Genomic DNA, 19274 nt, shown 5'->3' on the forward strand with positions numbered 1-19274 from the left:
CTTACCGGTTGTGTGGTCCTGGGCAGTCACAGTACATTCTCTCTCTGAGCCTGTTTCCTTATCTGAAGAGTGAGGATGGTAAAACCCGTCTATCCTATTTTGGCAATGCAATGTAGATAATAAATATGAAAGGAAATTTTAAAACGCAGAAATACCATATATGTGTTCTCATTCATTATTAATTTTGTTAGCCAGCCATAAATTCTTACTCAGTTGCTATTGTAACCAATTTGGCTAACCTCTGGCAGGACTTAGAGTTTAGGCCACTAGGACAGAGAAAAGCTAATCGCTCTGAACTGGGTCTACAGTCTTGACCACAATCGTGTAGTTCTCTGGACACTGCACAATTCCCCCATCTACAGGGGACCTAATTTCTCCTGCTTTAATTCCCAGGTTGGTCAGCGGAAAGAGCACAATAGTGAGAGTCAGAGAAACCAGTTCTAAGATCTTAGGTAATACACACACTGGATATCTAATTTTGGATAAATGACTTAGCCTGTTGGAGCCTTAATTTACTTATATCTAAAATGTATAAAATGCATCCTATTCATATGACAGTTGTAATGATTGTATATGAGTAGACTCTTAATTCATGTGGCTAAATTGGAACCAGATATTTAGGTCATGTTGTGTGTGATGTTTTTGTGACAACATGACACTTTTGTGTTAGGTCACCATGGTGTACCAGTGACCCCAGGGAAAGGAAGCACATGAGGGAGTGCATCCATGTCATTGTGAAGCTAATTGATTACAGCAATAAGAACTTTTGTAATTCTGAGGCTGAAACACCAGGTGACTGTTGCAGGAGTAATTATCATTCCTTATAATTGCAAGACATTTCCTGATTCTCTGGAATTCTCACAAGGTGGCAGTCGTTGGGACATCTTTTGTACATTTGCATTTCATGGGATAGTTTTACATAGCAGAGCATTTCACAGTGATGTTTCTTCCTCCCACACAAGAACCCTGGTAAAATGTTCCTTCCCTTCATGGTTGTAGACTTTATGTTCCCTCAACAGCCTGCTCAGGAATGCACGTAAGTGGTCTTGGATGGCTCAGGCAGTGTGGTTCTGCCTGTATGGTTGGCAGAAGGCATGGGTCTGTCTGTATGGTTGCTGGTTTGTGTGGATGATTTAATTCACATGGTAGCTTGGATTTTTATGGTTGAACAAACTGAAAATTGTATTCAGTGTAAAAAGTTAAGAATCATAGAGAACATCACTTTACTAGGAGCTCTATATTCTCCCCTTTACATGAAAGAAGAGAGGACCAGAAACATGCAACCTTGGCATTCTCCAATTGTCCTGGATCAGCTCAGTGTAGCCTGTGTATGGTGAAAGAAATTCTGGTGGTCACTGCTGGTCAAGAGGCAGGATGGAATAGTCTAATGGTGAAGGTAATGATGAAGGGGTGAAAACAATACGACATTGAGATACACATGGGGAATGAAGGAAAGAGAATGAGAGAGATGGAGGAAAGACAGTAATGTCTCAAGAGAATTTTTCTTTTATTTGTTGTATTCTTCTGAAATCTTGCTTTGATCCCTTTGAGAAACCTAGAGTGCAGATCTGAATAAATTCTTAAGGCTTTTAGCATTTAAAGCTGTTACTGAATATAATTCCAGGTAGATATTGGTCCATGTAAGAGTACAACCCATGGGAAGGTGACTTGTGGTTATGAATTCTTAAGGGAAATTTCTCTCTCCTCCATTTTGTACCAGCACGTGACACATGCAGTTTTCTTTGCAGTCTTCTTTGAGGCAATGGAGATCAAGTTGATTTCTAGCTCACCATTACAATGAGGGTGTTGATATCTGAAGGCACAGCTTTATGGATCCTTATTAGACTCCTTAGATCCCTAGGCTTATCTTCTGTCACTCACTCACCACAAGGTAGCAAAATGATACTCATATTCATGAGGCTTGGCAAACACCATTGAAGAGAAAGCTGCTTCCAAGCCTCTACCAGCCTCTCTGAGTTTCCATCTTTATTCAGTCCCTCACTTGAATATTTTTTTATTTCTTAACAGCTCATTTATAGAAAATCCTAGCCAAAGCAATTAGGCAAGAAAAAGAAATAAAAGGCATCTGTATTGGAAAGGAAGAAGTAAAATCATCTCTATTCTAAACAACAGAGGGAAAACAGACAAAAAGAAAAAAAAAGAAACAGAAGCTCAGGGACTTGTAGGATTATAACAGAAGATCTAACATTCATGTCACTGCAGTCCTGGAAGGAAAAGAGAACTGTCAACACAGAACCCTCCACCCTGCGAAAATACCCATCAATTAACATGATGCAACTGACACGTACAGAACACTCAACCCAACAATAACAGAATACGCATTCCTGTCAAGGGCCCACGGAACACATACAAAATATATCCTAGGCCATAAAACAAACCTCAAAAACTTTTAAAAGAATGGAAATCATACAGAATGTGTACTCTTACCAAAACCGAATCCAAGTAGAAATTAATGACAGAAAGATAAGAAGAAAATCTCCAAACACCTGGAAACTAAACAACACAATTCTGAATAATGCATAGGTCAAAGAAGAACTCTCAAGGGAAATTTTTAAAAAATACAATGAACTGAATGCAAATGGAAATGCAACATATAAAAATTTGTGAGACACAGCGAAAACAGTGCTGAAATGGAAATTTATAGCGCTGATGCATAAATCAGAAAAGAGGAAGAGACTCAAATCAATAATCTAAGCTCCCACCTCAAGAACCTAGGAAAAGAAAAGCAAAATAAATCCAAAGCAAGCAGAAGGAAGTAAATAACAAAGACAATTGCAGAAATCAACGAAATTGAAAACAGAAAAATGATAGAGAAAATTGATGAAACAAAGAGCTGGTTCTTTGGAAAGATCAATAAAATTGACAAAGTCATAGCAAGACTGGCCAAGAAAAAAAAAGTAAGAGAGAGAAAGGAGAAGGTCCAAATCACCAACATCAGGAATGAAACAGGGGGTAACTTTAAAGACCTTGAAAATAACCGAAGAATAATAAAGAAATACTACAAACTATACATATACATCTTATAAATTCCATCTTATATAATTTCTTGAAAAATACAAAGTACCACAAGTTACTCAATATGAAACAGATAATTTTAGTAGCCTTGTAACTATCAAAGAAGTTGAATTAGTAATTTAAAAACTCCAAAGAAAAAAAAATCTCCAGGCCCAAATGGTTTCACTGGAGAATTTTACCAAACATTTAAAGAATTATTACCAGTTGTATTACAACATCTTCCAGAAAATAGAGGAGGCAGAGCTACTTCTGAATTCATTTTATAAAATATGCATAGCATTGGAAGTTCTAGCCAGTACAATAAAGCCAAAAAACAAAAACAAAACAAAAAAAAGGGAATAAAAGGCATACACACAGAACACGTGGAGAAACTGACCAGTCATATATTGCTGGTTGGAATGTAAAATGGTATAGACACTGTGCAAAACAATTTGGCAGTTTAAAACAATCTAATATATCTTTGCCATGTAACCCAGCACTCCTGGGCATTTTTCCCAGGGAAATGAAGATTTATGTTCACACAAAAATCTGTAGACAAACGTCTATAGCAGCTTTATTCATAACAGCTCCAAACTGGAAGCAATCCAGTTGTCCTTCAACAGGCAAGTGGTTAAACAAACTATGGTACATCCATACCATGGAATACTACCCTGCAATAAAAAGGAAAGAACTCTTGATTCATGCAACGATGTGGCTGAATCTCCAAGTGTCATACTGAGTGAAAAAGCCAATCCCAAAGGTTGCATGCTGTTTGATTCCATTTATCTAGCATCCTTGAAATGACAAAATTATCGAAACAGAGAACAGGTCAGTGGTTGGCAGGGGTTATGTGGAGGTGGGGGCCAAAATGATTGCGGCTCTAAAAGGGCAACATGAGGGATCCTTGTGGTGGCAGGAATGTTCTGTGTCTTGACTGTAGCCATGTCGATATCCTAGCTGTGATATTCTACTACAGTTTTTGAAGACGTTACCATCGAGAGAAACTGGGTATCAGGTACATTGGAGATCTCTCTGCATTATTTCTTACAAGCGCATGCGAATCTACAATCATTTCAACAAAGTTTAATTTAAAAAATCAGATCAATTAGGATGGCCAAGTTCATGCAATAAAAGGGCTTGACAGCTGCTGCTTGACAACAAGGACACAGACTGATCTGCCAGTGCCAGCAGATGTCATTTGTGCAGCCTGTTTGGTAATTATACCTTGTGGGTTCCATAGTAATTACAATGGGACTCACGCTATATTTCCCATGCCGGAAATCACCACATTCTCTCAGTAATTACTCAGAGCCAAACACCTTGGCAGTGGAGGGTTTTCATTGATGATTGACAAACTGTCAAGAAATAAAGAACTCAGCTTAATTTGGAGGCAGAATTGGGCAGTTGTCCACATTCCCTTCAGGTCTACCATGACCATTAGCAAGATATCTGGGAAGAGTGTGGAGAATTTTGTAAAAATCAGTGTAAAGTTTGTTTTCAAGAATAATAGAAGGTAGTGCTTAATTTCCCTATTTGCTGCAAAAATATTAACTTGAGAAGGACATGATAACAACTCTTTGGCATATGGTCATTGTCCATCTTCACTTGTCTCCCAAAATGGGATGTTGGCAGGAACGCTTAGCACAGAGTTCTCTAGAAGAATAGCACTGCTCACTTGTGTTGACTTTCTGCTAAGGTCAGGGTATATCATGGACTTGCTTCCATTAAAGCTTTACAACAATACAATGATGTCCATATTCTAGAAGAAAAATAAGGCTCCAGGAAAGGAAAGCAAATTCCTTGAGGTTGCAAGTGGAGTTAATGAGAGCTGACGTTTGAACCTGAGTCAATCCAACCACCAAATTCTACTGGTCTCCTTTCTGCCCCATAGAGCAGACGTTGCTCCAACTTCTCCAGGACGTTGCTTTCAGAGCTAAGAATAAGAGCAGGTCTCCGGGCAAAGTCAGCATTAAGTGGAAGGAGGAAGGGCCCTGTATTGTGGAAATTGCCCTGGATTTTGGGATCTATATCCTGGATTCTTGTACAGCCTTCGGCTCTGATGCTTCTGCATAAAGCCTTTCACTTCTGTGAGTCTCAGTTTCTTCCTTTGGGAAATAGTTGTTTATGTGCAACAATTAAATTAGATAACAAATGAACAGTACACAGCATAGGGCTTGGCTCCTAGTTAAAAAAACAATGGATATTGTCGTTGTTAGGAATTCCTTGAGCTTAGGACAGAGCAGAGCAGACACTCTGGCTCTAGTTAATCATTAACCTCTAGTTTACAACAGTTACCTCTAGGCCACTTGCTTCTCAGGGATCCATTCCAAGGCCACGAAGTGTAGGAGCCACCCATTTCCTCTTTGGAGGTTGTAGGCTCAGGGCCTAATTTAACACTCCCAAGACCTGCCAACGCATGTGCTCCAAGGAGAACCTCACTGATTTCAATGTTACCTTCTCCACAAGCCTTCCAGAGCTGGGCTCCATCAGCTGTTTGCTTGTCTCTCTCTCAAGCCCAGCTCACATGGCTCTCATTGTGATTGGGTCTCCCTAGTAGAATGCCAACGCCCTGAAAGTAATAGTCTGATTCAACGCTGTGTCCTCAGGACCTAGTGTGGGGCCTAGAAAACAGAAGGCATGCATTCCATGTTCAAAAATAAGTTAACAAAGGGACAAGCACATGCATGACCTTCTGGAGGCTGTGCTGACTTTTCACCTTTGAGTGATCAACGCTCAGTACTCACTCACTGTCCAGGCGGTGTTTGATGCCAGAGGGAGATGGAGACGTGTGACGGCGTCAACTGTAGGCACTTTGTGTTGGGCAAACAGGAACCTTTCCAGCAGAGCTGATGCTATCTTATCACACCTGTTATTTTTCATGTTTGGCATTAAGTATATATAACGAACCTTTCATGTGAGAGACTCAAAGCTCTCTGACTCCTGGGCTTACCTCTGTAACATTTTCATGTATTATTAGCGTCTCTATTTTATTTCCTTCCCTAGAAATAGAGTCACAGCCTGGCTTCCAGCTTGGGCTCCTAGAGGCTGTTGGCAGGAACCAGCAGCAATGGCAGAGGATGTCTCCACCCGGTCACTTCCACACTTTTCTGATGTCGTGGTAGAAGGCAGAGGCCATGCTGGTCGGGGTTGTTGGTGGGGAGTGTGGAACTGGGAGGGTCAAGTCTGGGAGGGGCTTCCCCCACCTCCTCCTCTTTCCTCTCTTCCTCCCTGAGAAAACACTGTGGTCTTGAATTCCAGCTCTGCCACTCTCCAGTTGTTGACTTTGTGCCTAGAAGTCTGATCTGGAGTTTCTGAGGCTTTAAAATAAGATAATAACAGCCATCCTTACAGGGTTGGGGAGAGAGTTTATCCTCAGTTCTGCAAGTGTCTAGTGAACAAATCAAGCAAGAATGTCCGCCCGCCTGGTTCTCACAGTCTAGAGGAGAGAGACAGGTGATGAAGAACACAAATCAGTACATTATATAGTATATTAGGTGATGAGTGATGTTGGAGAAAATTACAGCAGTGGAAGCACAGAGTGCTGGGAGGAGGGGTGTGCAGCATTAAAGAATGTGGTCGGTGAGGGCAGGGGGCTCATGGAGAAGGTGACATGGAGAAAAGACTTGACATTGGTAGGAGGTGAGCCATTTGGATGCCTGTGGGAAAGCATTCCAGGCAGAGGAAGGAGCAAGAGCAAAAGCCACAGGACTGGAGTGGGCCTGGAGTGTTGATGGAACGAAGAGGAGGCATGCAACTGCAGATGGAGGCACAATTATCTATCCAGAAAGTTAAAAAAAAATTTAAGCTCAATTGAAAAAATCAGATCTAATTTGGATACCCAACTTCAGGCAATAAAAGGGGCAGAGCTGAGGCCGCAAAGGGAGAGAAGGGAGATATGAGGTCGGGGGGTGGGGGCAGATCATACACAACCTGTAAGTCATCCGAGCACTTTGAGCAGAAGAGAGAACTGATCTGACTCGAGTTGGAAGACGACTTCTCTGATTGCTTTCTTGAAGGAGACTGTAGGCTGACAAGTGAAGACGCGAGGCCACTTAGCCGGGTAGGGGTGGAAATAACCTGTGCAGAGTGCACAGCACAATGTCGAGAACAGAGCCTGGCAGGCGATAGGATATCAGTCAATGTTGGTATTACCATTCTGCTGTTAGCAGGAGACCTCAACCTGGGGCACCCAGCCCAGGTGATGGACACACTCAACCGCCCACTCACCTTGGCCGTGTAAACCTGATGTGCTCTTTAAGGGAACTGTCTCCTTTGTAAGCGGAGCAAAGGAGTAAAATCAATCCGTGATTTCTGTAGTTAGACAAGTCTGTACTCGAATCCTGGCTCCACACTTTCTCTATAACCTGGGAAAATTCTCTCGCACCTCCCTAAACTACAGTCTCCTCATTGGCAAACTGAATACTAACAGGCCCCTCCGTATAGGGTTATAGTGAGCACTTATTGTAATGACACACACAAAGTGTCTGGCAATAGTATGCACTCAGAAATGCCAGCTCTATTCGCCATGCCTCATGCTCATTCATGCTGGACTCATTTATTGTCTATTGTTCTCTAAATGATGCTCATTTCTTTGAAGTATTTTCTGATTCACAGTCCAACTGAAATAAAAAGTCTTCAATGTTTACTAAACTTTCATGTTTAACAGAATAGTCTCTTTAATTTTAAAAGGACTAATGTTGGAGGCATGTACTCATCACTCTTGGCCAAATGCCTGTGAGAAGCTTGTTTGTTCAGATTATAAGGCTGACCCAGCACCTAACTGAGTGCTGGGCACATATTAGGTGCTCAAGAGATGTTTGTTGAGTGAATGTGTGAGGCTATAATCAAGCACCCACTACTCAGGTAACTGATGGCATCTTGCCCTAAAGATAGGCTAAAAGGAAGCTACAGGATAATTTTAATAATGATAATTCATACCTCTAGAAATTTTCAGTGTATTAACTAGATTGATTCTTATAGTTTTAAAAATTGGCATTTTAAAATGTGTCTCTACATTGCATAATTTTAGGCCCTCAGCGTGAGAACACTGAATTTGGAGTTTGAAACTCTGGGCTGCCATTTAGGTTTCTCTCTTGGTGCCAGCTGTGTGGCCTTAGCTGTGTGACCTATAGTGTCTAGAAAAATCGTAATCAGAATACAATTGACCCTACCTGATAGTGAAGCCGACACTCTCCCAGCAGCGTGTGGTCTGTGAAAGTGCCTTCTGGATCCTAACCATGGTGCTCGGGGCGTCGGTGAGAAGGTGCCGTCTGAGCGCAGACCACTCTTTCCTTTTTCACTGTTCAGCATTAACGTGAAGAGTATGTAACTTTGGGCAAACTATTTATTTATTATAAACCATTTTCTTCATTTGATGGTTTCAAATTGTGAAAGCCATACATGCTTGTCATAACAAGTCTAACGATGTAAAGGTATATAACCCGAAGCTCTCTTTCCCCAGTCTATCTATTCCTTCTGTCTCTTCCCAAATAGCCGAGGTCAGCACACCAACGTGAATTCTTCCATCATTTTCTCTTTTCTCATTCATACATAATCAAATACAAATGCACACACACAGGGCTCTATTTTTTTTTCCTGAAATAGAATCATACTATGTGGGTTACTCTGCAAGTATATACATAAATATATATGCACGTATACAGATAAAAGGTTTATTTCAATGGTAAACAAACGTGGGATCATGTTACACACGCTTATCTGTATCTGGCTATTCTCATTCAACATGACCTCTAGAAAAATCCATTCCTAAGTCAACTGATATGGCTTGAACTTATTCTTTGTCAGGACAATTAGTTCATGGCTAAGAGAAACCATAATGTACGCAACCATTTCCCATTGATGAGCATTCTCTTAGTTTCTAAGCTGCAAGGCAAGTTACTTCGTTTCTCTAAGCCATTTCTTCTTCTAAGAAGCAGGGTTACTAATGGAACCTGTTTCAGAAGTCTGTTGTAAGACCTAAATAAGAAAACGCATGTAAATCATTTAGCAGAATTCCTGTCACATTCTAAGTGCTCAGTAAGTATTAGCTCATATTATTTTCCATAAAATGCTTCACTGGAGCAGGCAATCCTCTTTCACACTTAAACTTCCAGAGACCCTGACATTCTTCCTCTCTTAGACTTTTCATATCTGATCACAAATTTCTTTCTTATCTTCCCCTACCCTTTTCATGAGACTCCATCAAAGCTCCTTCTCCGTGGCTGTTTCAATCACGCCTTTATCCTGTTATCTTGGCTTCTTTCTAGGACATGGCAAATCTTCAGTGCAAAACTTTCTATTTGCCCTTATTAAGTAAAGTTTCTTGGGGGAGGAAGAGGCTTCTTGGGCAAGGCAGAGGCCACGGAGCAGCCTACCTTCCTGGTTAGAGGAAATATCGAAGGGAATGGTCCACAGTCCAAAGGGGTGTGCTACTCCAGGAGGGAAGATCAGTTCAGCATGTGGGCAAGCATGCTCAGGGACAATGCTTCACTGAGTGCACAGTCGCAAGAGCCCTTGGAGCAGGCAATTACAACATCAACTGGGAGGTTCCGGCTCCCTAATACGTGGCAAGCAGAACCCCAGCCACCACTGAGTCTCCTTGGAACAAGTCCAGCCTCTGGAGTAAAACTCTGGCACAAGCCCAGGAGATTAGAAAGACCCGCACACATCAGCTCCACGGCAAAAATGAAAAAGAATGGCTTGCAGGGAAACTGAGATAGAAACTCAGTCATATGGACTGGACAAATGCACAAAGGACGTGGCATGGGACTAGTAGGCAGTGGGTATAGAGTATATGACCTTCCCCACGGTCCTCTGAAGCTGGGTCCAAGGCTCTCCTTGTTCTGAGCTGGGCTCAGAGACAGAGGGCACAGGTCACTCTAGCTGGGTGGGTCTGGAGAAAGAGGAAATGGTGCCATTGTCTTAACCAAACATTCCACATGGCTGTCTGTCGCCAGGCTGTACCTCTCAGACAGGTAAACAAATAATGATACTCAATGTGATACTTGCTGTAATAGATGTAAGTGTAGGGGATTATGGGAGCACAGGGCAGAGTTTATACTAGGCCCAAAGAAAATGTTTGTAGATTGACAATTGAATGTAGCCTCTGTGCTTTGGAAACAAATGGTAGAGAGCCTCTGCTTTTCCCTGGAGGAGTCAGGAAGTCTTCCAGAATGGTCAAGATTGAGTAGGTCTTAGGGTAAAGATGAAGGAAAAGGAAATTTTGTGCAGAGGGAGCTGTGCCCATGGATAGGGTAGTAAGAATGAGGATGTTTATTTGGAAAAAGCCAGAATTTTGATGTGGTTGGATGGTAGAGTGAATGAGACTGACAGGAAGCAGGAGATAGCGTTAGAGAAGCAGGTAAGATCCTAACATAAAAGGTCTTAATTGACATGAGAAGGAGTGTGAATCTTACAGGAAAGGAACTAGAGAACCAAGAAAAGACAGTAACCAAGAAAGTCAATGACATGGTCAAGTACGTCAAGCATGTATTTCTGAGAATAGAGACATATCAAATTATTTTCCCCTTCCACTGTGGTACATTGTTTTTGTCTTTATGGCTACTTGAAGAACTTTGGCTCCTAACATATTACCTTTCATATCTTGGTCCTTGCCACCCCCAAAATATCAGATGGTCATGATTTAATATAAGAAGGCGTGCCAATGAAGCCATCAGAAACTAAGAAAGTGCTGAGCATCAGAAAGATACGGAACATGAAATGGGGAGAGTTATATCACCATTACTGGGGGCCCCCAAAGGATCTAACACGTTTATTGGTTATTTATGCTCTATAGTAAATGAGTTCCTTGAGGGTCAGATTTGACAAGGGGGCAGAAGAATGCTAAGGATACTAGTTAAGGAATCAGCAGACTAGAGTTGTCATCTTGCTTTAAGTAACCCAAGAGTAACACGGGCCTTGGACCCCATGCCTTGAGAGACAACATCCTGGGAAGTTATTGAATCCGAGAGGTTTCCGGAAAAGATGTGAACAGTTCCCCTCTTTTCTGATCAGAGGTGGTATCTGGAATGTCATGACAGGATGAGTAGATCAGGAGATGTCAAGTGCCACACCTGAAGTTGGTAGTCCATGAGATGATGTCACAGGCTACTATTTAAGGCCCACCTCTGTACCTCAGGCAGTGTGGTTACTTAATGGAAAAAGAGCTGCTGGTTCTTCTTTGACACACTAGGTCCATGGAGGCTTCATCTTCATTTTCTGTTTTGTTTGATTGTTTATTTGTATCTGTTTTGACAAGCAATACACCCTCACTATTTAAAAAGAAGAAAACAAAATTGAAAGTAATAGCAGTAGAAAGGTAAAGGGAAAAATTTTTTATGCTTTCCACGCCAGAGACAACCTTTGTAGACATTCTGCAGTATTTTCTTCTTGCACTTTTTCTATGTAATTTTCATATAGTTGAGCTTACAAAACTCCATAACCAACAAGAGGGTACCTAAAAAAAACAAGCTCAACATCAGAATAAAATATAGTAATGATGCACTTTTCAAAAATTATGAAAACATGGTTTTCAGGATCACAGTTGAGTCTGATCTAATAAAAATCAATAGAAACAAGGACATTTGTTCCCCTTTTTTATTGGCAGAAGCTGAGATTTATTTAGCACTAATGTCTCAGTCCTAGAAATAAAACTCTGTGAAGTAGGCATTGCTATTGTCATTTTCCAGGTGAGGCTCAGTGACACTACGTGACTCATGGAGATCCAACAGCTGATAAGGGCCAGCCCTGGGATTCAAATCCAGGTCTGGTGGGCTCCAAAGACTGTGGCCATTCCACCTCACCACTCCGCCCACTCTTTACACACTACATGGCTGCTTTTTACTTCCAGAGGGGAAAAAAACCAAAATTCTAGAGGGACTTAAAACTGTCAAGTTCTATTAAGTTTAATTATGAAATTCTGTAATATATTCTAATAGTGGATGTTTGTTATCTTTGTGGCTGCCTATCATCTTTTTTAAAAAAGTATATTTTATTTTTTTAGAACAGTTTTAAGCTCACAGCAAAATTGAGCAGAAGGACCAGAGATTTCCCACATACCCGCTGACCACACACATGCTCAGCCTCCCCCATTACCAACATCCCCCAACAGAGTGGTACCTTTGTTACAATGGATGAACCTACACTGACACATCATTATCGCCCAAAGTCCATAGTTTACCTTAGGGTTCACTCTTGGTGCTGTACCTTCTATGAGTTTGGACAGATGTATAATGAGACGTATCCATCATTGTGGTCTCATACAGAGGGGTTTCACTGCCATAAAAATCCACTAGGCTCTTCCTGTTCATCCCTCCCTCCTCATCATCATTGAACTAGCCTTTCTCTAGGGACATTCTCCTGATTCCCAATGTAGTGATCAGAACTCAAATTCTCAGAGACCCTTGCAGCTAGGTCACTCAGTCAGATACATCCATGCAGGACTTCAAATCGGAAGTGAGCATTTTGAAGAAATGGAATCTTCCCAGACATCCCATGTGCTCATATGTGTGGTGCAAGAGATGTACAGTTTCCTGGGGAGCCAGTGGTTACTTGGCTGAGTCCCTGAGGCGGAGGTGGCACCAGGGATGCTGGGAGTGGAGGTTGCATTAAAGCTAAGTTCTTGGCATTTCCTGTTTGGCATTAGCACAGTGACAATAATGACCCTCTTCTCATCAGCCTTTCTATGGGGTGTGTGTGTTCTAACAGCCTTATTGAGATATATTCACATACCATACAATTCACTCATTTAAAGCGTACAATTCTACGTTTGTTAGTGTATTCATAGATTTGTGTATCCATCATTGCAGTGAATTTTAGAACATTTTTATTACCCTCCCCAAAATCTCATACCTCTTAGCTGTCACCTCCCAATTTCCCATCCCCCTTCAGCCCTAAGCAACTACTAATCAGCTTTCTGTCTATTTGTCTATTCTGGACATTTTGTATAAATAGAATCATTCAATATGTGGTCCTTTGTGACTGGCTTCTTTCACTTGGCATAATGTTTTCAAGGTTCATTGATGTCATAGCCTGGATCATTACTTCATTTCTTTTTGTTGCCAAACAATTATTCATTGTATTATGATTTTGAACACTGTTCCTGGAAGCACAGCCTCAGATCTATTTTTCTAGCCCTCCTAAGGATTCTCGGATATCCTTTTTGATATCTTTTAATACATCCATTTTCTGCTTAAATTAGCCAGAGTGGATTTTGTTCTTTGCCACTAAGAACCTTCACTGTCATATCTCCGGGATATTCAGATTGTAATTTTAAAGTTACTTAAACCAAGCCAACCATAAACTAGATAGTCTCTAAGGGCTGTTCAAGTTGTTCTGGTGCTCTATGTGTCTATAAACTCAAGACCACATGAAATGGCAGCTGACCACAGGAACCACTCTGACAGTGGGTTCTCTTGAGACAGAAATCTGGCTGGGGAGAAGAACTTCTCTTCCCATTGTACTGATTCCTTGCTGCCCACCCTCCTTCTGAGACATCTCATTCCCCTCTCATCTCTCCAGGAGACAGTCAGCCCCTCCCCCTTTAGCCAGGCCTCTCTTGGGGAGATACAAGCCCCAACCTTGTATATCCAACTCCTCAGTCTCTCTTGCCCTTACTCTGAATCCCACTTGGCCAAGGAGGAATGCTTCCCCTTTTCCTCCAGCCGGTTTCCTCTCTGACCTTCCTCATTTTCCTTGGTGGTGCCAACATTCTCTTGCCCAAGGATGGAAACCTCCCAGTCAGCTTGGCTTCTTCCCTCTTCTCTAGTCACTTGCTCTTCACGTCCAAAAATTACCAAGTGCTGTGTTTTCTTCCCGTGTAATAGGTTCCTGATATTTTTCCCTTTTTTTCTCATTTAAAACACTGGTCTATGCAGGCTTCCATTAGCTTGCTCTCAGATGCCTTAAAGGACTTTCAAATAAAATTCTGCATCTGGTTTCTCCCCTTCTAATGCAGTGAGTGGTCTCCAAACTTTAGATCATGCGTTCATCAATAAAACATTTGAACACACGAGCACTCTCTCTCTTTCTCTCTCTCTCTTGATTTCATTTATTAAGTACATAAATGTACTGCTTTAGAAATATATTATTTGCCTTTAAAACATACACACAAAATACTTTTTTAAAAGATGATATTTAGAAGATGGCTAAGGAAATGTTATAAAATTTTTCTTCCCATACAACAGTGGATTATCTTGGCCGTCAGCTACCAAGACCTAGAGACCACAGAGATGCCAGAGCAGTTGTCACACTGCGATGTGACAGGTTCGTTCCTGCCCAAGCCTTCCGAGGCTTCTAGGTGAAATGGACTTTTAATGTCTACCCAACTCCTTTCCCAGGTAGTGCAACACGACCCCCTTCTTCTGCTTTATCTCAAGACAACTCCCCACAGGCTGGTTGGTTGTATCTCTGAACAAGCCCAAGACAGTGCAGTCTCCAGGACTTTGTTCCTGCTCCTCCTTTCCCACCTGGGAGAGCCAGCCCCGTCCATCAGTACCTGAGCTCAGTGCCTTGAGCTTCACTCACTAGAACACAAAACCCATACGACTTTGTGTCGAATATCTGATGAGTTTTAATAAAAATCTCTTAAACACATTTATTGAAACTTCCAATAATCAAATGATTTTGATATGCATATTACATTTGCATTTCTCAGATTATAAATTGGTCAGATGCTAGGTATTATCACTACCCTTTCCAAAGGGAAAATGGGATTTCACAAAAGTTGAGGGACTTGCCCAAGTTCACATAGCCGTAGTAGCCAAGCTAGACTGGGTATCCAGATTTGCCTGGTTCCAGAGCTCATGCTTTTTTTGTCCACTGCTCCTTTGGTAGAATAAACAAAGAACGACTATTCAATTTAGTCCAGCCCCTGGGGCCTCTCCCCCACCCTGCACTAGTCACCAGCCAGAGCCCCTTTTCCCTTCAAATCCAAGGTTCCCAAATGAGGATAAGACGTTCACACCTACCGGTTCAGAAGGCTGCTGGAAGGATTAATAAGCTAATGTTTGCAAAATACTTTGAGCTTCAAGAAAAGCCAGGTGCCTAAGAACTACAAAGGGCTTTAAGACTGCAGACTTTAAATCCCCTTAACAAGCTCCCTCCCCTCAGAGCTAATCTGATGTGGATCTTCCTTTCCCTATTTAAGCCGCAGATAGTTGCTCACCTCTGTGTCTTGAGGGCAAGAGTGATGTCTCTTCTCCTGCCTCCTCCATTTCCAGGACTCCCAGTGCTTACAAATCCTTGAGCCACAGGTATTTTACATGGCATATGGAATCCTTCTAATGTTCAGAATCCTCCCATGATAAGGGTCCTTCCAGAGCAGGTAGCCCAGCTCGTCATTGCACAGATGAGGACGAAAGATTCAAGGAGGAATAGGCACATGCCCAGAGATCAGGGGTAAAGTAGGTATAGAGGCCATGAGCCTCATATCACACACCCCTCACGCACTAAGGAGCAAGCTAGGAGAGGCTGATACGACCTGTCCCTCACTCCTCCCCAAAGGTCAGCTCCATCAGCGTGAGCTGGGACTGGATCTAGGCTGTCAGGGCCCCCAAAGACATTCAGCCAGTCCCAGGCCAGATCTAGATCCCCAGATGGGAGAAAGCAGCTTGGTGGAGGGAAAGAGCACAGACTGGGGCTCACACACCCTTGAGTTCCATCCCCAGCTCCCTCCCTTTGTAACCGTTCGAACTTGGGCTGGGATTGGCCCATGGGCTCCGGTTTTCTGACCCCTATTCTGAAGCATAGATCTAAGCATGTCTCCTCCGTGCTCAATACCCTTCAGCTATCTTCCCCCCGCATGCAGGAATCAGATCCCTATCTAGATGGATCTTGTCTGCATCCTTGTCTAGAGGGATGTTGTCTGCCTCATCTCTTGCCATTGGCATTTCCGCCAATCCCTGGTGGTTCCTTGAACATGCCACGTTTTCCTCATCCCTGCCTCTCGCCTTGTCATGTGCAGTTCATTTTTTCCCAGAGCAACCTTCTTCATCTCTTTGGCTTGGAGAACTCTTTTACTGAACTCAAGGGTCAAGAGTCTCCTTTTCCTTTGACCCTTCTTGAGATTCTCCCACGTATAAGTTAATTCCACAACGTGTGTTGTGCGCCTACCAGTGCCAAGGAAAGGGTCAGAATCCATGGAAGCAGGAATGAGTGGGACATGCTGAGGACCATAAGAAGGCTATGAAAGAGGAGAGGACAGAAAGCTGAGGAAACAGAGTTGGGGCTGGGCATACGATGTATGTCAGGGAAAGCTTCCTGAAAGAGGCTGATGCTAAGCTGGAGTCTGCAGGACACACAGGATTTAACTAGAAGGGGGATAGAGGGCGAGAGGTGGAGTAATTCAGGCAAAGCAGGCAACGCATGCATAGATGAAAGGGTTCTCGAAAGCGCTTTAAGTTTACACGTTTCTCCCACTGCTTCCTTCTCCATTAATGGAGAGAGAGCACAGCTTAGCTGGGGGTCAACAAACGATGGCCCAACACCTGTTTTTGTATGTTTTATGAGGTAGGAATGGTGTCATGTTTTTAAATGGTTGAAAAAATCAACAAAATATTTCATGACGTCCAAATTCTATAAAATTCAAATTTCAGCATCCATAAAGATCGCTTTATGGGACACTTGTTTTCGTATTGTCCGTGGCTGCTTTTATGCTATAACCGCAGAGTTGAGTAGTTGCAAAAGAGGCCAGATGGCCCACAGAACCTAAAATATTTACTGCTGGCCCTTGCCAGAAAAAGTTTGTCGGCTCCTGGCTTAGGCTGTGGAGTCAGACTGCCCAGGATCAAATCCCGACTCCTCTTTCTAACACCTGTGTGACACTGGACAAAATTCTTAACCTCTCTGTGTCTTTGTTTCCTCAACTGAGAATTAAACACAGAGCTGTTAGGGAAGCTAACACCTTATTAAATAGAAACTATTTAGAATAGTGCCTTGCATGTAGTAAGTACTCAATAAATGTTAATTATTATTAAGGTTGAGGCTCCAGAACAAAGAAGCAGGCTTGACACACTCTGTTACTCAAAGGATATTTGTTGAAAGAATGAATGAGTGAGTGAGTGAATGGAGGTGTGTTTCAACGAGCTTCACCTGATTCTGTGCAGCCTTTTGAAAGGCAGGGAAGGGAGCCCTGGCCTCAAACCGCCTTGTTCCACTTGGCTTTCCTCTTGCAGCACCCCCAGAGCATCTGCTAGCAATCTGGGTCCTGTGGCATTTTCCTTCTTGTGCTGTTAATTTTTAAATGAATTTTCAGGCTGTGGATGATGGAGGGAAAAGCAGAGGGTGGGGGAGGGAATCCATAAAGTACGGACAGTGGGGAGCCGTAATTGTGGGGTTTTGCACAAGAGATCATGTTTCCAGAGAGTAGGGGGCCCCCAATATAAACAATTTCTACCAGAAAAAGAAAAGAAAGAACCATTTCTCAGGGCCCCCTTGTGAGTGCCACAGGGAACTGGTTCTCTTTAGCATTTGGAACTGGTTCAGCCTCCCAGGGAAGCCAGCACAGGGGCCATGGAACAGAAGGCCAGTGTCGCTCATTTGTAAGCTGCATGCTTTTGTGGCTGTGAGGCTCCCTTGTGGTTTGGAATAAGGCTCCTGTCCCCGGTGAGGCAGATGTCCTGTAAGATCCAGCCCAGAACACTCTGAACACCTCCAAGAGAGCTTTGAACAGCTCCTTCAGCGAACGTTTGCTCTGTAAATTGACTGGGACTCCAACCACTCTGAGCCAGGCCTGTGTTGGTCATTACAGGCCCTGCTCCTAACCAGTTTTAGTTTCCCCCTAACATTGGATTGGGAACCCTTGAAAGGAGACAGTCTGTGGATTCATGTTTGCCTTATTCCCGAAAGTCAGCACAGACCAGAGGAGTAGGTGCCACCAAATACATGTTGAGTTGGAAAACACACAAACACACACACACACACACCGTCAAAGGAGAACTCCACAGCCTGTGGGCTGAGTGGTGATCACGCTGTTTGCTTCCACCTTCATTCCTGGTTGTCAGCCCCACAGCCTGTGCTGAGGTGGGAAAGGATGCAGCGTGTGACTCTTACTCACTCACCTCCCGGTACATCGAGAACTGGGATCTCGCTTCAATAGTAATTACTATGATTATAGCTCCCTGTGGAACTCGTAGGGTGAGCTCCAAACACAATTCCTTAAGCTTGTCAAATCACTGAGTCGATTTGCTTATGAAAGGCAGTTCTAATCAAAAGAGGTAATTACAATATTAAGTGCCAAGCCTTGGTGTGCAAACTCTTGAGTCATAAGATATTAAGCTTAATTTAACTCCAGTGGAGGAGGCGTGCAGCGTCGTGCACTCAGCTTTCTCAGTGGAGGTGAGCCCAAGCTGAAAGCTTCATTCCAAGAAAGTGGACAAATTACTTGGTTTATTAGCCACTCAACTATCACATATTATGCGGGCCAGAGTACCTGCCTTAGGGAGCTCTTCCCTCTCCACAGTCCTTTCGCTATAGGGGTTGCTGAGCAAAACCCCACCCTGCCTTAGAAAGCTCTCAGTCTTTTCTGGCTGTAACCACTCTTAGGCCTGGCCCTGGGCCTGAAACCATTTATTCATTCACTCAATATACATTGAGATTGCTGTATGCCAGGTCCTGTGCTAGGCATTGTAGATGCCGAGATAAATAAATAAAACATGCTCTAGGTCTTCAAAAAACTCACAAAAGGTGATTAACCTCCAATGTGAAAGTGCCATAATAAAAAAAAAATGTTCAGAAGGAAAAGAAAAAGGAACATCCCAACCAATCTTGAAGAAGTCAGATAAGGGTCTGAGGGGAGGCACCACCTGACCTGATTCTAGAAGGAGGAGTGGGCATGAGAGGCGAGAGGATGTCCCAGACAGAGAGACCAGCGAGGTGTGACAGAGTGAACGTTTCAGGAAGCTATAAACAGTTCACTGCGCTTTTTAAAAATGATATGTACACATATATGTCCCATATATAGAAGCGCTTGGACAGAGCTGCGAGGAGCTCCAGGAGAAGGATGCAGGAACTGGTCATAGGATGAGATTTGTTGGTCATATTAGGACCATCCAAAGTCCCTTTCCTCAGAAACAGTGTCAGGATCCAAGTGCTATATTTTGAGGAATCTACACAAAAATATGGTGGCAATCAAGCGGACCCCACAAACTCAGTCCTGACACATGTTACACATGTGGACACAACTGCCTTGCCCCACAAAGCACACAAGTGCTCCTGGTGGGTGGAGCAGCAACCAAATGGATACTGGCCTTTTACACACACAG

At 42.9% G+C, this 19274-nt stretch overlaps 1 long non-coding RNA gene across 1 annotated transcript; it reads right to left on the minus strand.

Annotated features, from left to right (window-relative positions):
- Window positions 1-3368: 3368 nt before the first annotated feature.
- Window positions 3369-8311, minus strand: LOC124246892 (uncharacterized). Its single transcript, XR_006890619.1, has 3 exons — window positions 8187-8311; window positions 6946-7092; window positions 3369-6451 (listed from the first exon to the last, which is right to left on the minus strand). It is a non-coding gene; the product is annotated as an uncharacterized LOC124246892 (long non-coding RNA).
- Window positions 8312-19274: the final 10963 nt, after the last annotated feature.

This window comes from Equus quagga, chromosome 1 (genome assembly GCF_021613505.1).
Source record: "Equus quagga isolate Etosha38 chromosome 1, UCLA_HA_Equagga_1.0, whole genome shotgun sequence".
Taxonomy (NCBI): Eukaryota; Metazoa; Chordata; class Mammalia; order Perissodactyla; family Equidae; genus Equus; species Equus quagga.